Source organism: Lissotriton helveticus, chromosome 2_2 (assembly GCF_964261635.1).
Source record: "Lissotriton helveticus chromosome 2_2, aLisHel1.1, whole genome shotgun sequence".
NCBI classification, from domain to species: Eukaryota; Metazoa; Chordata; class Amphibia; order Caudata; family Salamandridae; genus Lissotriton; species Lissotriton helveticus.
In genome coordinates, this window is record NC_136060.1 from 321,887,287 (window position 1) to 321,904,259 (window position 16,973).

The 16,973-nt window shown below is 40.3% G+C and overlaps 1 protein-coding gene across 1 annotated transcript in view; it reads left to right on the forward strand.

The window, feature by feature from the left end:
- The first annotated feature begins 3,154 nt into the window (after nt 1-3,154).
- Nucleotides 3,155-16,973, forward strand: part of SLC2A9 (solute carrier family 2 member 9) — a 2,336,117-nt gene continuing 2,322,298 nt past the window's right edge. Inside the window, exon 1 of the mRNA XM_078678475.1 lies at nt 3,155-3,241. The gene's annotated coding sequence lies outside the window, so the exon portion shown is untranslated. The remainder of the gene's footprint in view (nt 3,242-16,973) is intronic.

The window sequence follows — 16,973 nt, forward strand, 5'->3', positions numbered from 1 at the left end:
GCTGATGGTACACTGCTCCTAGCAAAATCTCTAATGGGGATACCAAAAATACTAGATGAATTAATTAGGTTTTGCGCAAAAAGAGGCTGGAGATAAATATCAATAAAACAAAATATATGTTGTTTAACCCCTGCTGTTCTATGCATCAAAATCCTACATTTGACGGCATTCCTCTTGAAAAGGTGCATCTATTTGATTATCTCGGGATGACCCTTGATGAAATATATATATATATTGGGGTAACCGTATTACAAAATGCAAATTAAAAATGGGTCACTATGTAGGAGGCTTACCGAAACTAGACAAGGGGCCTTTTTGCAAAGCGATCTACCTGGCACTACAGATGTATTCTGGTCAAGCTTTGATTGTAGCACTCGACGGTGCAGAGATCTGGGGATTTAAAAAGAACATAACAATTGAACTTGAGGAAAATCCATTCTTGAGGTCATTAACGAGCCTCCTTGTAAGCACGCTCTTGATTCCCCTGAAACTAGCCATTGGGATTAGACCCATTTCAGACCTAATAGAAACATTACCCCAAATGTTCTCGAGAAGACTCTGGGCTACCCCTGAGCTTTCTTCATATTGTAGTGGGCTAGAGGAAATATTAACCTATCTATGTTCTGTTTGCCTCCCATGGATTAAGCATTTAAAAGATTGCTTTGAAGGGCTGTGTCTTGTAGATATGTGGCTTGATCATGGGGGTTCCTGTCCCAGCATATGTGTGAAGGATTTAAAAAATATGCATAGGTTGTTTAAATTCTCAAACCTTTTATCCTCACATGTACATGGCACTTTAACAAGCTATTTTTTTACAGTTTAAAAACTCAATTTTAACAAATCATTCCTGGTATTGAACCTATGCTGGCTAAAATATTTTATGTACAATTTAAACTCAGCGCGTTGCCCCTTTGGGGATTTACATCTGACTGGGCAGGAGCAGTTGACTCCAAGGTGCAGAGCAGCCTTAACTGTGGGCATGCTAAAGAACAGTGCCAAATTTATTTTTTTCATTCCCTGCTTAAATTAGGCCCAGGCCAAAATGCCTGGTTCATATTTGCATGAGTTTAGTTATCAGAAAACATGAGGAGGCGTTCAGGACCCTTCAAACAAATCATGCCCCTCCCTTGGTCTTTGCAGTATCAAGATTTCTAATGAGTTCATGGTTATTAAGAAGTCGCAATATTTCTTAACAGAATGAATCAGCTAGATCAATTGCTTGATTGCACCATTAGATGTAGCACTAGACTGAGCATAATATGACTATTATATAGTGACATTTAGTATGATATATGCAGTAATGCACCTTGATTTGAAAACAATGTAATTTTTTAACATTTATGTTTATGAGATGATATTAATCTGATGGGACAAATGATTGGTTTTGACCCCTGATAAATTGTAATATTACTTCTATTTTTATTTAAAAAAAGATGTATCTCTTGGCATTATTGAATTGAATTGATTATGAGCAACTATGGTAACAGAGAGGATTTGTGACATCCTCAGATGCTTCGATATAATAAAAACACATGTACATATTGAATTTGTTAATTGCAATTAAAAAAACAAAGGAAGTGGCGGTTGCCAAGCGGTGAAATGGGAGAAATTAGGCTATGAAAAGAATTATCAAGCTTTGTATGTGAATGCAGAGCAAAAATATATTTTGCCAGACTCCCTGTGTAAACATTTGCATAAACAAACTCATGCATGAAGAGATATCTTGGTAGGTTGTTTAAAAAAACACTGGTAGAAGACAGACTTTCTGTATGTTGCTGAGGATGTATGCAGTCCTTGTTTGGTTTTCATTTAAACAGTCAGGATAGAAGACTATTACCAACATGAATCACACTGGCAAATCAGGAGGCCCATTTACCAGAGTACATGCAGGCTTCATTGAGATGTCACATTCTAATGAGCCAAAGTATATCTTGGTAGTGGTTTTCCAGTTCACAAAATGAGTCATTTCATTCCCCACTAGGAGAGCAAATATCCTTACAGTTGCTAAATTCTTGTTGAGGAAGTTGATAGCAAGGTTCACCCTCCCAACTTCTAATTAGACTGACAGTGGCACACACTTTAGAAATGAAGTGTTACAGATTATCTGTGCAGCTTTTAAAATCAAACAGAGATTTCATTGTAGCACTTGACCACAATCCTGAGGTGTAGTGGAGTGAACTAATGGCATTCTAAAAATAAACTGGTTAATATTTGAGATTTGACAGGATTGAAATGACCAGAAAGACTTCTCCTTGTACAAATGCATATGAGAAGTACACCAGACTGAAATACTTGTCTATTACCCCATTAAGTGATCATGTGTAGACCTATGAGACATGCACCTTCAGCTGCATTAGTTTCTAAAACTGATGACATCATACTGGATTATTGCAAAAGTCTGGCTGCTGTGGTGAAATCTGTCTCTTCACACAGAGGAACCACATTTTGCGAACCTTTCCGGCTGCACAGCCAAGTACTGGACTATTTGAATCCAATAAATTAAGTATTCACTTATTCTTCTTCGTACTCCTTGTTTATATCATACTTTTTAATCACTTCTTTCAATATTGTAATTGATTTATTTTATTCATCGTCTATTGTACTGCAATGATGATGCAAACAAGAAAGGAATGTACGTTTCCACATGCCACAAATTTATTCACATCACCCAATGCATTTCGAGAATGACAATTCCCTTCGTCAGGGGTATCTACAAAGCAAGAAATAATAATCAAACATCACATTCAATGTGCATGATTAGTCTGCTTATTTCTAATAAAAGAACTGCATTGTTGAAATGGTGGTATTTTTAACTGGATTCTTGTCACGGTGAGTGCAGGAAAGGTTCTTTGAAATATAAATGAAGGTATAACATTGGGGAAAGAGGTTTAAGGAAAGAGGGGATTGAGCAAAGTTGTTTGTTCCCAGCTATGCGAGGGTAGAAGAGAATCAGAACTTATAAATAAGTAAGAGAGGTAGGCTGGGGTATGAATAATACACAAAAATGGGTAACGTTTGGAGGCAAATCGATCTTGATGTTAATTTGCAATAGTGAACCTATTTTACTCTAACTGTTCCAATGTAGCTCGTTTATTAGAAATAAGCAGACTAATCATGCACATTGATTGTGATGTTTGATTATTATTTCTTGCTTTGTAGATACCCCTGACGAAGGGAGAGGGAGGGGCAATATTCTGGAACTGGTGAAAACCAAAGAAAAAGTCAAAGAGAAAAGTCTTAGGTGAGTGAAAGGTCAGATGAAGAGCCTGAAATTCCTGAAGTGCCGTTAAAAAGGGATCATATATTTCATAATTGTTTATTGATTTAATCCTTCATTATTCTCTCCACTGTTTTCTTTTTTGTGAATGGTATTTCGTTTTGATTCAGATTCATATGTTTGTGAATACTGTTTCCACGACTTGGTATTCCTCTTGTTTATTTTTTCTTGGAAAAGAACTAAAGAAAGTAAAAAAATAACAATAAAAAGGGATCAGAGTGAATAGCTGTTGTACTGCAAAAGCACAGAGCTTAAGTAACAGCATGAAAAGGGAGTCTCTAATCAAAACAGTGACAAGTTGCAATTGAAAATCAAAATTGAAAAGACCTCTTCTGGAAGACAAAAACTTGCTGTGGGAAAAGTTATTGAGAAAAACCTGAGTTAAGTGCACATTCTAGTTTGATACAAAGCCATGAGAAAGAAAGAGATTTAGGGCCCGATGTAGGTAGGACTTATTTGCCGATTTTTAATTACCGAATTTTACCGATTCGGTAATTAAGAATCGGTAAATAAGAAGGGGGGGTATGTAGGAACATCCAGATGTTCCATTTACCGAATCGGTAAATATCTGTATTTACCGATTCGGTAAATACCGACCGGTAATGCTCCATTCATTCCTATGGGCTTTGAAGCCCATAGGAATGAATGGGGCATTACCGGTCGGTATTTACCGAATCGGTAAATACAGATTTTGACAAGGGTGCAGGGGGTGTCACTTTGACACCCTCTAGCACCCCCAAAAAAGGTTCGGGGCCATGTGGCAGGCATACCTGCCCTAAGGGCAGGTCTGCCTGTCATATGGCACAGGTGTGCATGCACACATGTGCATGCACACCTGAATCGGTATTTTAACATCAAATTGAATTTGATGCTAAAATACCGAATCGGTAAGGCTTGTGGGACTCAGAAGAGTCCCACCTACATACCAAATTTACCTAATCGGTAGAAATACCGATTCGGTATTTTACAGAATCGGTAAATTTACCGATCGGTAAATTTACCGATTCTGTAAAATATGTGTCCCTACATACCAAAGCTCAAATACCGGTCGGTAACGGCCGAAAATACCGATTTTCGGCCGTTACCGACCGACCTACATCGGGCCCTAAGAGACTGTGACTGAAGAACTACTCTAGAAAGTTCAAAAGAGACATTTGAAATCTGATGAGAGTCAATCACCAGCTGCCAAGAGACCAGTCAACAAAAGAGTTCCCAACCGGAAATGTGCTTCACCAGATTGGGTGTACCTTGCTACAGTGTTAAAGGAAGCTATTGCTGAAGATGAATATTTCCAACTGAATAAGTGCCACTATGTTTTTCAAAAAGGATCAGATCTAGAGGACGATTCAAAAGAACAGCCACCCTGAGGCTGAAAAAAAGAATTTGAAATTCTGATTTTTTAATGAAAATCACAATATCGAGACAGGAATTTTTTTGCTGAGAGAGTGAAATAACTGAAAATTAAAGGCTGAAAGAGATAAATAAACCATGCACAGACTGATCATTTTCGTTGAAGCTGATTTTGAATTTTTCCTATTTTAAGAACTGAGAAGTGAATACCAATTTTTATTAAAGATTAAACAAGTAAATTCATTTTGACAAAAAATGTTTGTTTTTGGTCTATTACATGAAGATAGGAAACAGCAGATGCTGTTGAGTTGTAGGCTTGTTGATATTTTCTTTTTTTTTTTTTTATATTTTTTTTATTGATGCACGAAAACAAATGACAATACACATTGCAGAATTGATATTAAACCAAGAAAAAAACCAAAAAGAAAAAGCTTTGCAAGAAAGTAACATTACACATCCCTATAAACATTCTAATGAAGGCGCTTATGTAGCGGTTGGCAAAGTGAAGGTCAACTTCAACAGCAGTGACTAAAAAATACAAAGCAATCAATGCCCCTCTTTAGCCAGCCCAATCTACCACAGGGGCCCAAATCCTAGTTGCTAGTAGCCGGCTTCTTCTCCCTTTGCATGAAAATACAGAGAATTCTAACTTATGCAGGGCTAATAATCTTGCTCGCCATTGTGTAAACGTTGGAGCATCCGCAGACAACCACTGAGATGTAATACATAGACGTGCCTGGGACATAGCTATAAACAAAAAAGCAGATTCATTAAAAGAATGATGAATACCAGCTGAGCTATTGCCCATATCAACCCCGAATATTACTAATGCTGAAGTCAGTAAGCAGTTTATCTTAAGTTCTGAGTTGATAAAATGTTCGATATCATTAAAAAATCCTGCTAATACTGGACAAGCATAAAACATATGTACTATGTCCGCGGTCAATGAATTACACCGAGCGCAAATATTACCCTTTCTAGCTCCCCATTTTGCAATTTTCATTGGCGTATAGTAGAGATCTAACATAGCCATATAACTTTGCGTCTTCAATGAACCTGATATAATGACCTTACTCGCAAATTCAATTACTGGAGCTAAATTAATACCTGTCTGCCCTAGCTTAATTTCCCACTTAGCGTTTTGTGCTGCTACATCGTCGGGAAAAGTTGATACTATATATTGATACAGTACCCCTATTCTACTCCGTTTCTTAATTATATCAATAATTGGTAACTTATTAAGTATAGCTGGTAAGGTCTTCAATTGTTTATGGACAAAACTTTGTATTTGTAGGTATTTAAAAAAGTCGCGCTGGGGTATATTATATTTGTTCCTAATGTCGCTATATGTTAAGAGTTGCCCATCCTCGACTAGATCCCCTAGAGTACAGACATCCTTCCTTTGCCACCTAAGCATTACATGATCTTGAAAGATGCTAGGAAACACTCTACTATTTTTAAAAGGGGTGTAGAGGTTCAGATTTGGAATATCTACGTTTTTCCTAATTTTCCGCCAAATTAAGCATGCAGCAATCAAAACTTTGAACCGTGTCCTTTTATAATAGCTAGGCTCCAGAACTTCCAGCAAAATACCCTTGGCCGCTTCACCAAGCCCTAGCTCATATATAGTAGGTTGGATAGCCACTGGAACAATCGCCTTATCACCAGAAATCAGCACTCCCATAGTTTGCAACATTGCTGCCCAATAATATATAACAAGACTGGGGACCGCCCAACCCCCCCTATCCCTGGGAAGATACATCCACTTAGCGGCACGCCGCGATCGCCTATATCCCCACAAGAACCTGTTGCACACCCTCTCTGCCTTAATTAAACTATTTTGAGCAAATATTAACGGTACAGTTCTGAACAAATATAAAAATTTCGGGAGGACTATCATTTTAAGAACACTACAGCGTCCATATAGGGATAGATGTAAATTATCTAGTCTCTCAAGTTTGGTGTTAACTGCTTCTATCATTGGGAGAATATTTAGGTCCGGGATTCTGTCAACTCTCGAGCTTATCCGAACCCCTAAGTACATAGCTTCAGATACAACTGGGGCATCAGATAAAGACATGTCGGAAGTCTGAATCACCTGCGTTTTTGAGACATTGAGCTTATAGCCCGAAACTTCTCCAAACTTATAAGATAATTCTTTCAAAGCCATAAATGCAGATGATACATCAGATGTTATCACAACTATATCATCTGCATATGCTAACAGATTATAGCAGGTGCCGCCAGCCCTGATTGGAACTATAGCCTGATTGCCCATAATTTTGGAAAGAAACGGATCTATATATAGGGCAAACAGCAGAGGTGAGCAGGGACACCCCTGCCGTGTGCCCCTAGAAATAGGAAAAAAGCTAGTCTGCTGCCCTGAAATACGCAACTGGGCCCTTGGGGAATGATACATAGCAGAAACTGCCTGTATAAATCCATCTGGAAAGCCCTTCCATCTTAAAACTGCCCATAAGAACTCCCAGGAGACCCTGTCGAACGCCTTCTCGGCGTCCAACAGGATCAAACCAAGGGGAGACTTTGTGACATGTGCCCAGTCTAGCAATGCGATGGAGCGTCTAACATGGTCCGCTGTGTCCCTACCTGGAATAAATCCGTGCTGATATATAGAGACCAGTGGGGTTATTACTTGCGCTAGTCGACGAGCCAAAATTTTGGAATAAACTTTCGAATCTCCATTAATTAATGATATCGGCCTAAATGATGACGGCAGCAGCTCTGGTTTCCCTTTTTTCCTGAACAAAACTATAGTTGCATTTTGCCATGATTCTGGCACTATGCCCCTCTGTGCTGCCCTCAAAACCCCAAGAAAAAAAACCTTAATCTCGTCTAAAAAGAATTTATAAAATTCCAGGGGAACCACATCTGGACCACAAGCCTTGCCATTAGCTAAAGATTTAACGGCAATTTCCAATTCCTCCATTTGAATAGGAGAGCCCAAAAATTCAGCCTGTTCTAGAGAGATTTTAATTGTCTCCACATCCATTAGATACTCCTCCATGACCCTATCAATATCCGATCTAGGGATATCCTCCCTGCCTTCCGTATACAAAGAAGAGTAAAAATCCAAAAAAACTCTATTAATTGCCTCCTGAGTATCATGAATTATTCCATATTGATCTTGGATTTTCACTACCTGATTCTGTATACTACGCTGGCGAAGTCTCTTAGCTAAAACCCTGCCAGAGTTCTCCCCAAACTCAAACATCTCAGTGCGATATTGTAAGTACTTTGATGCAAGATCTTTTCCAAGTGGTTCCAATAGTTGGGCTTTCAAGATAGATACTTTTTGTTGACTCGGCTGAATTTCATAGCCATTCTTAATATTCAGAGTCAATTCGATTTCTGCCTCTCTTAGCTCCTCAACACGCCTGCGTAATTGTTCTTGCTCATACTTCCATCTGTACGAAATGAAGCTCTTAGTTTCCCCCCGTATACCTGCTTTCAACGTATCCCATACCACTTGATCCGATGCTGATCCAGTATTTATTTTTAAAAACTGACCTATCCACTTTTTAATGTGGGTCCGATACTCATCTTCGTGGAGCAGCTTCCTTTCAAACGTCCACTCCCTAGGGGGTCCCCTAATTCGAGGCCAATCAAACTCTGCTATCAATGGGTTATGGTCTGAAATAAGCCGAGGAAAGCAAGAAATAGAAGAACCAATTGCCACCTGTACTGTAAGAAAAACATAGTCTAATCTGACGTTTTTATTATGGGGGATAGAATGGTAAGTGAACCCATCTTCGGCTTTATTGTGAAGAAACCAGAGATCAGCCAAACCATGCTCCTGAAGAAGAGTCTGAAGTGCTTTAAATACTTTTAGCTTTCTACCCACATAATTTAAGTCACTAGTTAGATCAAAATTACTTAGAGTATTAATGTTCATATCCCCGCATAATAAAAGGGGGGAAGGCCAAGCTGCCAATTCAACATTTAACTGTTGCATCACCTCTGGATCGTCTAAATTCGACCCATACACATTACAAATCGTTAATTGTTTACCCCCTATAAAGACTTCGACTATGGCCCACCGACCCATTTTATCCCCTAATGTCCTTTTACAAGATCCCACACCCCGCTTCATGAATATAGCCACCCCTCTAATCATAGAGGACTGTTTAGAACATATAAGGAGCTCGTAGCCAGCCATCCTAAGGAGATCGCGCTTCCCCCAGGGTACATGAGTTTCCTGTATGCAAAGGAAGTCTACCCGCATCAGATGGACAATTTTAGAAAAGAGAGCCCGTTTTTTGCCATCATCAAGACCGCATACATTCCATGTAGATAGAGTCAGTTTATCCTGCCCCATCAGAATAAAGAAAAAAAGAAAACACAGACCAAAACAGGATGTGCATGTACTCAAACTGTAATACCATTACTGCAATGCAAACAAATACTCTTTTTATTTTTTCCCCCCCATCCCCTCCCCTCCCCTTGCTCCCGTCCACCCACCCCCCATCCCTCCCCTCCCTACCCCCCCACCCCCACCACCCATTGTGAGGCTTAAGGACTAAGTCCTCAGTGATGTTGAGATGCTATTACCGTGCCCCCCCCCCGTCAGCTCCCCTACCAATACCTGTGTCACCCCTTTTCCCCTCCTCTCCTTATACCTTATTTACTTCCTCCAGCATCTAAGTATTTACATTCTACCACATTTACCACATTTTACCATACTGAAAAGTGTCCAAGACAGTTATAGACTATTAACTTTCATAGCCTAATCATCACATCGTAATCCACTTCTATACCATAGCTAGTGTCATAGTCATAAAAATAGAGATAGTTGAATACTCGATTATACCAATTATGACAAACATAAGCATTTGAATAGCCAAATTTCTAGCAATCAAGTTCGCAGGAAAAAAAGATTTAGACACCCATTGTCGAAAAATGAACAAACGGTGAGTTAAACTGGTGATCCACACCTAGTACATACTATGATCCGAAAAAAAAAAATAATAATTATTAAGCCAGTAAACAATATAAAATTATCTTTTGGTGTGCTCAACCACCTCCTTTAGATAGTCCTGTGCTGATTTGCACGATGTAAAAAAACGTGCTTTCCCGTTGACAATTACTTTTAACTTGGAAGGATTAAGCAGGAACACCTGGGCTCCCACTTCTTGAAAAGGAACGATTAATTTTCGCATTTGCCATCGTTCTTTCACAGTCGTAGAGCAAAAGTCTGGACGGACAAAGAACTCGCATCCCATAGCGGTTCTTTTCTTATCCGGCCGTGCTAAATCATATAATGCCTCACGTAGCAAGTAGTTGTTGAGACAGATTAGGATTGCCCTTGGATAGAGATTCTGACTGTTTTGGCCTTCCTTGGTCCGATTTCTTACCACAAAAGGAAATCTGTGAGCACGAATTACTTCAACTTCCCAATCCCAAGTATTTAGTTCAGGAAAAGCTTGCTTAAACAGCTGGATAATAAATTTGCGAGGGTCCGCACCCTCCTTCGATTCAGCTATTCCCAGCACGCGTAAATTATTGCGGCGTGCCCGGTTCTCTAAATCAGTGAGCTTCCATTCAACGTCAGACTCCGTTCTTTGCAAGGACTCCACAACCTTCTGTTGTTTCACTAAAGTATCTTCAACTGAGGAGACTCTCTCCTCGACTTCAACCACCCTCGTAGTTACCTCGGCGCAAGTTTTAACCAGTCGTCTCACGGTATTCTGTAATTTCTTTACTGCTCCTTGCGTACGTAAGCCCTCCACTTTCGTCTCAGACCGATGAGCCATGATAGTCTTGTATATTAAGCCGAGGGTTATTGAGCTCTCCTCAAGCTCCTCTTCCACTTCTAAGTTTAACTGCGTTACATGCGTAACCTCCCGGGTTTGACCCTGCTGCACTCCATCCAAAAGATCAGTCGTTTTCCTAACTGTAGACAGGGAGACAGATTGATCAAACTCCTCACCTTCCATATCGTCTGGCAAGTCGCCCCAGTCGCCCAGATTGCTGGAGCTATCTAACTCATGCTCCTTGTCTGACAAAGTTGTTAGATCTGACATAGAATAGAACTTCCCGTCGGCTTCCATTTCAATAATTTTATCGACTGTATCGACTGTATCAACTGTTTCCACCATAGTTCCTGGGCTTAGCTGTGCAGATTCATTAACTACACTTGGCAACGTGTTAGCAGCCAATATAGGCTCTTTGTTCTTGACAGTACGTTTTTTATCAAATATCGCTGGAACAGTTTTCTGCCTCATAGGTGTCTCTTGTACCTGAGGCTGGTGGGCCGCAGAGTCTCGATACTGGCACTGTATATCACCTAACGCACCCTGTGCTGACGACACCCGGTTAGGTGAGGTGATCGGAATATCCTCTGACACCACGCTCTGAATTTGCTTGTTAATAGCCCCACCAGGCTTGCTCTTATTAACATTCCCTTTAGCCTTAGGTTCAGTGTCATTAGTGCCTGCAGCAGACGGATTCGGCTCTCCGATGGCTGAAGCCCCCACTGAGATTTCAGCCGCTGCGCCTCCCTTGTTCCTAGCGGTGCCCCTGCCCTTCGGTGCCATCCTCTGAACTAAGGGCTGAATCTCGGCACAGTGTCCACTCCTTAATACCAGCAGTGTCAAACTCAAAACAGAAAACAGGAAACAGAACAAGAAAAAGAGTCTTTTAAAAAAAAAAGAAAAAAAATATATATATCCAGAGACTACTGGTCCCAGAATCCACCAGAAAGGCTTACTTGTTGTTTGCTGTTCGTTGTTTGCACTGATTTTCAAAGCGCTGCCTGTCTCAGAATAGTACTGGGTCCTTCACTCCTTCCAATCTTTTCCTGCTGCACCTTACAGAGCCACACGCCGCATCAATACCAGCGCCTTCTCCTAGGCGCTATGGAAGAGATTGATTTCAGTCGAGCCCCCAGCCAACGATACAGAACGCCATCGAGGGCATCACCACCAACTCCCGCTCCAGCGCTCCAACGCCGGTGTACAGGCTGCAGTGCAAGGCAGCGGTAAACGGGCCAGGTTAGTGAAGCGGCGACGGGAAAGAAAATTGTCCTGAAGCTCCGCTGAGTGCAGCGCGCTGTCTGCAAGTGAGGATAGCCTGTAGTTAGACAAGGGGTCGAGTGCAAACCACCTTGTTTTCCGGGATGCAAAAGAACCAGCAGCTCTCAGAGAACTGAGCGTGGGACACCATCCGACGCAAGCGAGAATGCACGGAGCCTTGAGACACACCAGACCCAGTTCAACCGACGCGTGGTCACCGCAGGTAGGAAAGCGGACGGAGCAACGGGATAGCACCTCACACGGCCACAGCTGCGGCCGCCATCTTGCCCCTTGCGAAAAATGGCTTGTTGATATTTTCATTGATATAATTAGTAGGCCTGTTGGTGTGCTTTCTGACTCCTGTGGGAAATGTTTCACATCATATAATTAGTAAAACTGCACTTAGATTAAATGATAAAGAAACTAAGCAAATAATACCTTTACATGAAAAACATACATTTACTAAAATGATTACAAAATATATTGAAATTATGAAAGTTAGTAGTTGTTACATATATACTTTCCTTCCTACATTAGCTAATGAAGGGGGCCCCTATATCAAAGTAGAGCTTTTGTATTCAATTTCTTGTAATGTGTTTGTTGCTATCTTTAATTATGAGGACTTTCTTTCCCTATATCTTACTGATTTTAAAGTGACATTGAAGAATATATTTATTTATTAGAGTGATACTAAAATTAAACATGGTAAATATTTGAGAGAGGGTGCACAAACCAGAACTGATACTAACATGGATGACATGTATTTGTGTTAATTAAGTAGTGAAGAGTGTAACTTTATTAATGAATATCATGAAAGAGGTATAAACATGATAAGAAATTTGGAAGAGTTAAAAATTGTTGTGGAAGAAATGAAGGAACATCTCTGCTAGTGCTATGTATTAATGGTATTTCAATCTCAGCTGGTGCACTCTGTGAAAACACTGTAGGGGTTTGTACAGTAGTACAATCTCCTCCCACACCCATGTCAGGTTTTGAAACAGAGCCAGTACCACTGGTTCCTGGCTCTGCAGTATATGGAGGAGGTCTATAATTCAGGAGCTCATTAAAAACATTATCCTCATCATCAGAATCAGAATTTTGTCTCTTTTCTCCTTTCGTCTAACTTTTGTATTTGTTCTCTATCTCCCCGACTGTTGCAGGATAAACCCTCACATAGTCCATCACATCCTTCCCTCAACATTCCCCATTTCTTTTCTATCCCTCATTTAAATGCTCCCTTTACCTGTTTTACATTTTCTTTGTATCCTTCTCTGTTGCCATTTGATCCCTCAGTTAGTGACTCAAACTTTGTCGGCTTAGGCAACAGCTACATCAACTTCATGAGATTCTTTGTCAGTCTAAGGAAATCCAACTTTTTAATGTCAAAGGTACTTTCTGTCAGAAACTGTAAGTCTTTATAAGAAGAAGTGTAATCATGCTATTCAGACATCCAGGTACTATTATTATACCCAATGTCTGTCATCATTTTGTTTGTGGGCGTTCCCTCATCTGGCATTTTTGTACCCTCTGAGGCTGGTACAACGGAATATTTAGGGGTTCTTAAAACAGTCCCCATTATTCTTACCTAAAGTGAACTTAAAATGACAAGTTAGTGAACAACAACCAATCCCAGTGTGGCACGGCCACAGGTCAAACTATCACACCACGACTTGTCAACAACCAATCAAGGACATCACAGCTTTGTGCTGATGTCTCACCAATTCCAGCACAGCTTCCTGGCTGATTAACCAATCACAGCAAAACCTGCTTGTAGACACAGAAAGCAATTGCAGAACCCTTAAAAATTACTTTTAAAATGATAAAACTATTGTCTACTTAACCTAGATAGGGAGGGAGTCAATAGGTCATATTTCTCAATCAATGACCTATAAAAGAAAGTGAGAGACAACACTGCTCTTACAGTAATAGAGGGCCAGATGTAGGTCGCCAAATACCGATCGGTAACGGCCGATTTCGGCCGTTACCGACCGGTATTTGGCTTTTGAGATATAGGTGGGTCTGAATTTACAGAATCGGTATATTTACCGAATCGGTAAATTTACCACTTCCGTATTTTACCGAATCGGCAAATATACCGATTCTGTAAATCCATATGTAGGTGACACTCCTAAGAGTGCCACAGGCCCTCAGAGTCGGTATTTTACCACCCAATGGTATTGGGTGGTAAAATACCGAATTCAGGTGTGCATGCACATCTGCGCATGCACACCTGTGCCATGTGACACACAGACATGGGCATGTCTGTGTGCCACATGGCACACATGCCTGTACTTGGGGTGCTAGAAGGTGTCAAAGTGACACCCCCTGCACCCTTGCAGGATTCGGTATTTACCGAATCTGTAAATACCAAATCGGTATTTCACATTGATTCCTATGGGCTTCAAGGCCCATAGGAATCAATGTGAAATACCGAATCGGTATTTACAGATTCGGTAAATACCGACTCTTACAGATTCGGTAATTTTTTACCTACATCTGCCTCCTTCCTATTTACCGACTCTTAAATACCGATTCGGTATGAGTCGGTATTTAGGAGTCGGTAAATAGGAATTACCTACATCTGGCCCAATCCACAATTCGCACCCTGCAGAAATCCACCCTGCTCAATGCTGTTACTCCTGTGCAAAGACATACCAAACTAACTAGACACACACTCCTAGAAAACAAAAAGTCAGAAAGACAACTCTACTAATATTAGCCATAGAGGATAAGAAAGCGTTGTCAAAACAAACTCATGGCTGGGTTGTGCTCAACAATTACGACATCCTTAAACCCCAACCCTATTTTAAAGCAGGAACAAAGATTGCGACCAAGGAAAATTTGTTAAAACTTTGCTTGGGAGTCGGCATGACCAATCCGTTTTTACCGCCTTGGGAAAGAAGAGAAGGTGACCAGTCATGCCATCTGTGTGGCCGCGGCAAGGAGGACCTTATCCATACCATTTGTATCTGCAACTTAAAGGACATAAGGTACACCCTATTAAAACCATCCTTTAATCAGTATGGAGTCAGGTCTTGCAGACAGGTGTTAATGTTGTGCTATATCCCAACCTTAGTGCAGCTAAATTGCGGCCTTACAAATGTTTTCGATCTTACTGCACAAAGACTAAAAAACTAATATCCACCAGTGACAAATTAATTTCGTCTAACTAATTTGGGCACCACTAGGGTCAGCTCCGCAGTGCCTCACAGAGACTATTACAACGGCATTATGGCGTTCAAATAGTTACGGATTGGTAGGTGTAATCAGCAACCCTGGAACATTCTGTGCGGTTGGAGCACCATTTAAAAACATCTAAGAGAATAAAAACGTGTGGAAAATCATGGTGGATGATTTCCCTTATAGATAACCCTTACTATGTTGTAGACGAATCTAGGACTCTATTTAAATATTCCCGATTTATGCCCTTATGTGGTTATATCAAATCATATCCTTATAAAGGCATAAGAATCATACCCATATTAAGTAATAGCCAATGCAGTCCAAATACGGCAAGGCTACTCCCATAGACTCCTAGAAAGCACAACGTGTTCTTGAACAAACCAAGCCTCCAGCAGCCCGGGAATTCCCCCTGCTTCTGTATTGATTTGTCATAGAACTCCTGAAGTCCTGAAAGAACTGCGAGTTCTTAGTGACGTCTTATGTCCAACCTTACGCCAAACTCGGCACTTTTCAGGTATAAATATACGAGCATCTGCCCTAGCAAAACACACGGTGGTTTGGAGCAGATCGGCTATCTACTTGCCCGACGCCCTGCTGTAGCGAGTGCCGAAGGAAGCCGACCCTCCCATTGACGCACTGAGAGAGACGCTGTCTTTTCTCCTGCCGAGAAATCGAGCTCCAGTGTTTCCCTGTCACCCTTGCGGGTTGCTGGGAGATCGAGTCCTGAGAAAGAGATACAAGACCTCCTTCATTCTATAACCAAGGTACGGAGCTGATTAGACCCTTAGAGAATTCTTGATTCAGATTCTTGGCAGAAACTATCTTAACTCCAACTACAACTCGTTTACTCCTTCCCATGTACTAGGCTTAGGTTAGGTACACCAGGGTAGGCGTATCTTAGAAGCACCAGTTGTGTACATTTAGTCATCTTTTATCATTGTATGTATTTTATCCGTTTTAAGTATTTTATGGCTTAGAAACCATATAAATGCTTTTACAGTATTATTTCATAATACTCCTTTTACTGTACGCACTTTACTTTATGACAAGTATTGCAATTGTGGCAATTCACTTCTCTTGCATGAGAAAGAAGACTGCTCAATAAATAACCACTTTAATTGAAAACGCCCGTCTCTCTATTTTCTCTGCACTTCTGGTGAAACTAAGCAGGCACGATTGACTGAGTAAAATAGCTATCTATTGTTTCCGCGACTCTGGAGATATACTCCTTATTCTTGAGGCAGCAAAGTTGTCATGTTTTTGCGGTTGTCAGAAACTAATCCCTTCTTGTGAATTCGAGAAAGTTTCTAGTGACCTCTGAGCTAGCTGGCATTCATAGTTAAGTCTAACATATTCAATAGAGACCTAGTCGACCTCAGTCCTACGTCTAAACTATCGTTTATGTTATTCCAATGCGCAGAGCCTATTGGGAATATAGGAACTATACTACAACTAAATCGACTTTTAATCTAATTAAGAACCAATTGTGCAGAAGAAATTAATATTCATAAGATAATTTGGATATTGTTTTATGTGTAACACAAAGTGGATTATCTTAATATTGATATTATTTATTGCATCAGTGCAAGTTGCCTCGATTTGAACTTTTAATTAATGTATGCAATGGTTTTAATGAATCAAGCATAATAAAAATTACTTACTTACTTACTTACACTCCTAGAAAAAGGTAAGTTCAGCGACCCCTAACTGTGTGCATGCGGTGTCTCATGCTACACAACACCTTATGCAGACACACAAACCTCAATCGGTAAAGATATTGTATTTTGATGACTCTCATAACCAAACCAACCAATAACCAATACAACAAGAGAAAATCACAAGTATAAATAATACATCAACAGAACCGTGATTAATTTCCCAATTGAACAATGTGTAACAAATACCTAAACATCTCAAAAATCAAACAGCAATCCATCACGTAAAGCTACACAACAAAAACATACACCAAACATCAATCAGTTTGCCCTATTCATACTTACATGCCAAAACATTCATACTTACATTCCAAATTGTGTTAGTTTTTGTGGGGAAAACTCTAGAGATTCTCTCACCCCAGGAGAACGGCCAAGAATCAAAGCAAATCTTTTAAAAAAAGAAGTACTCTTACACAA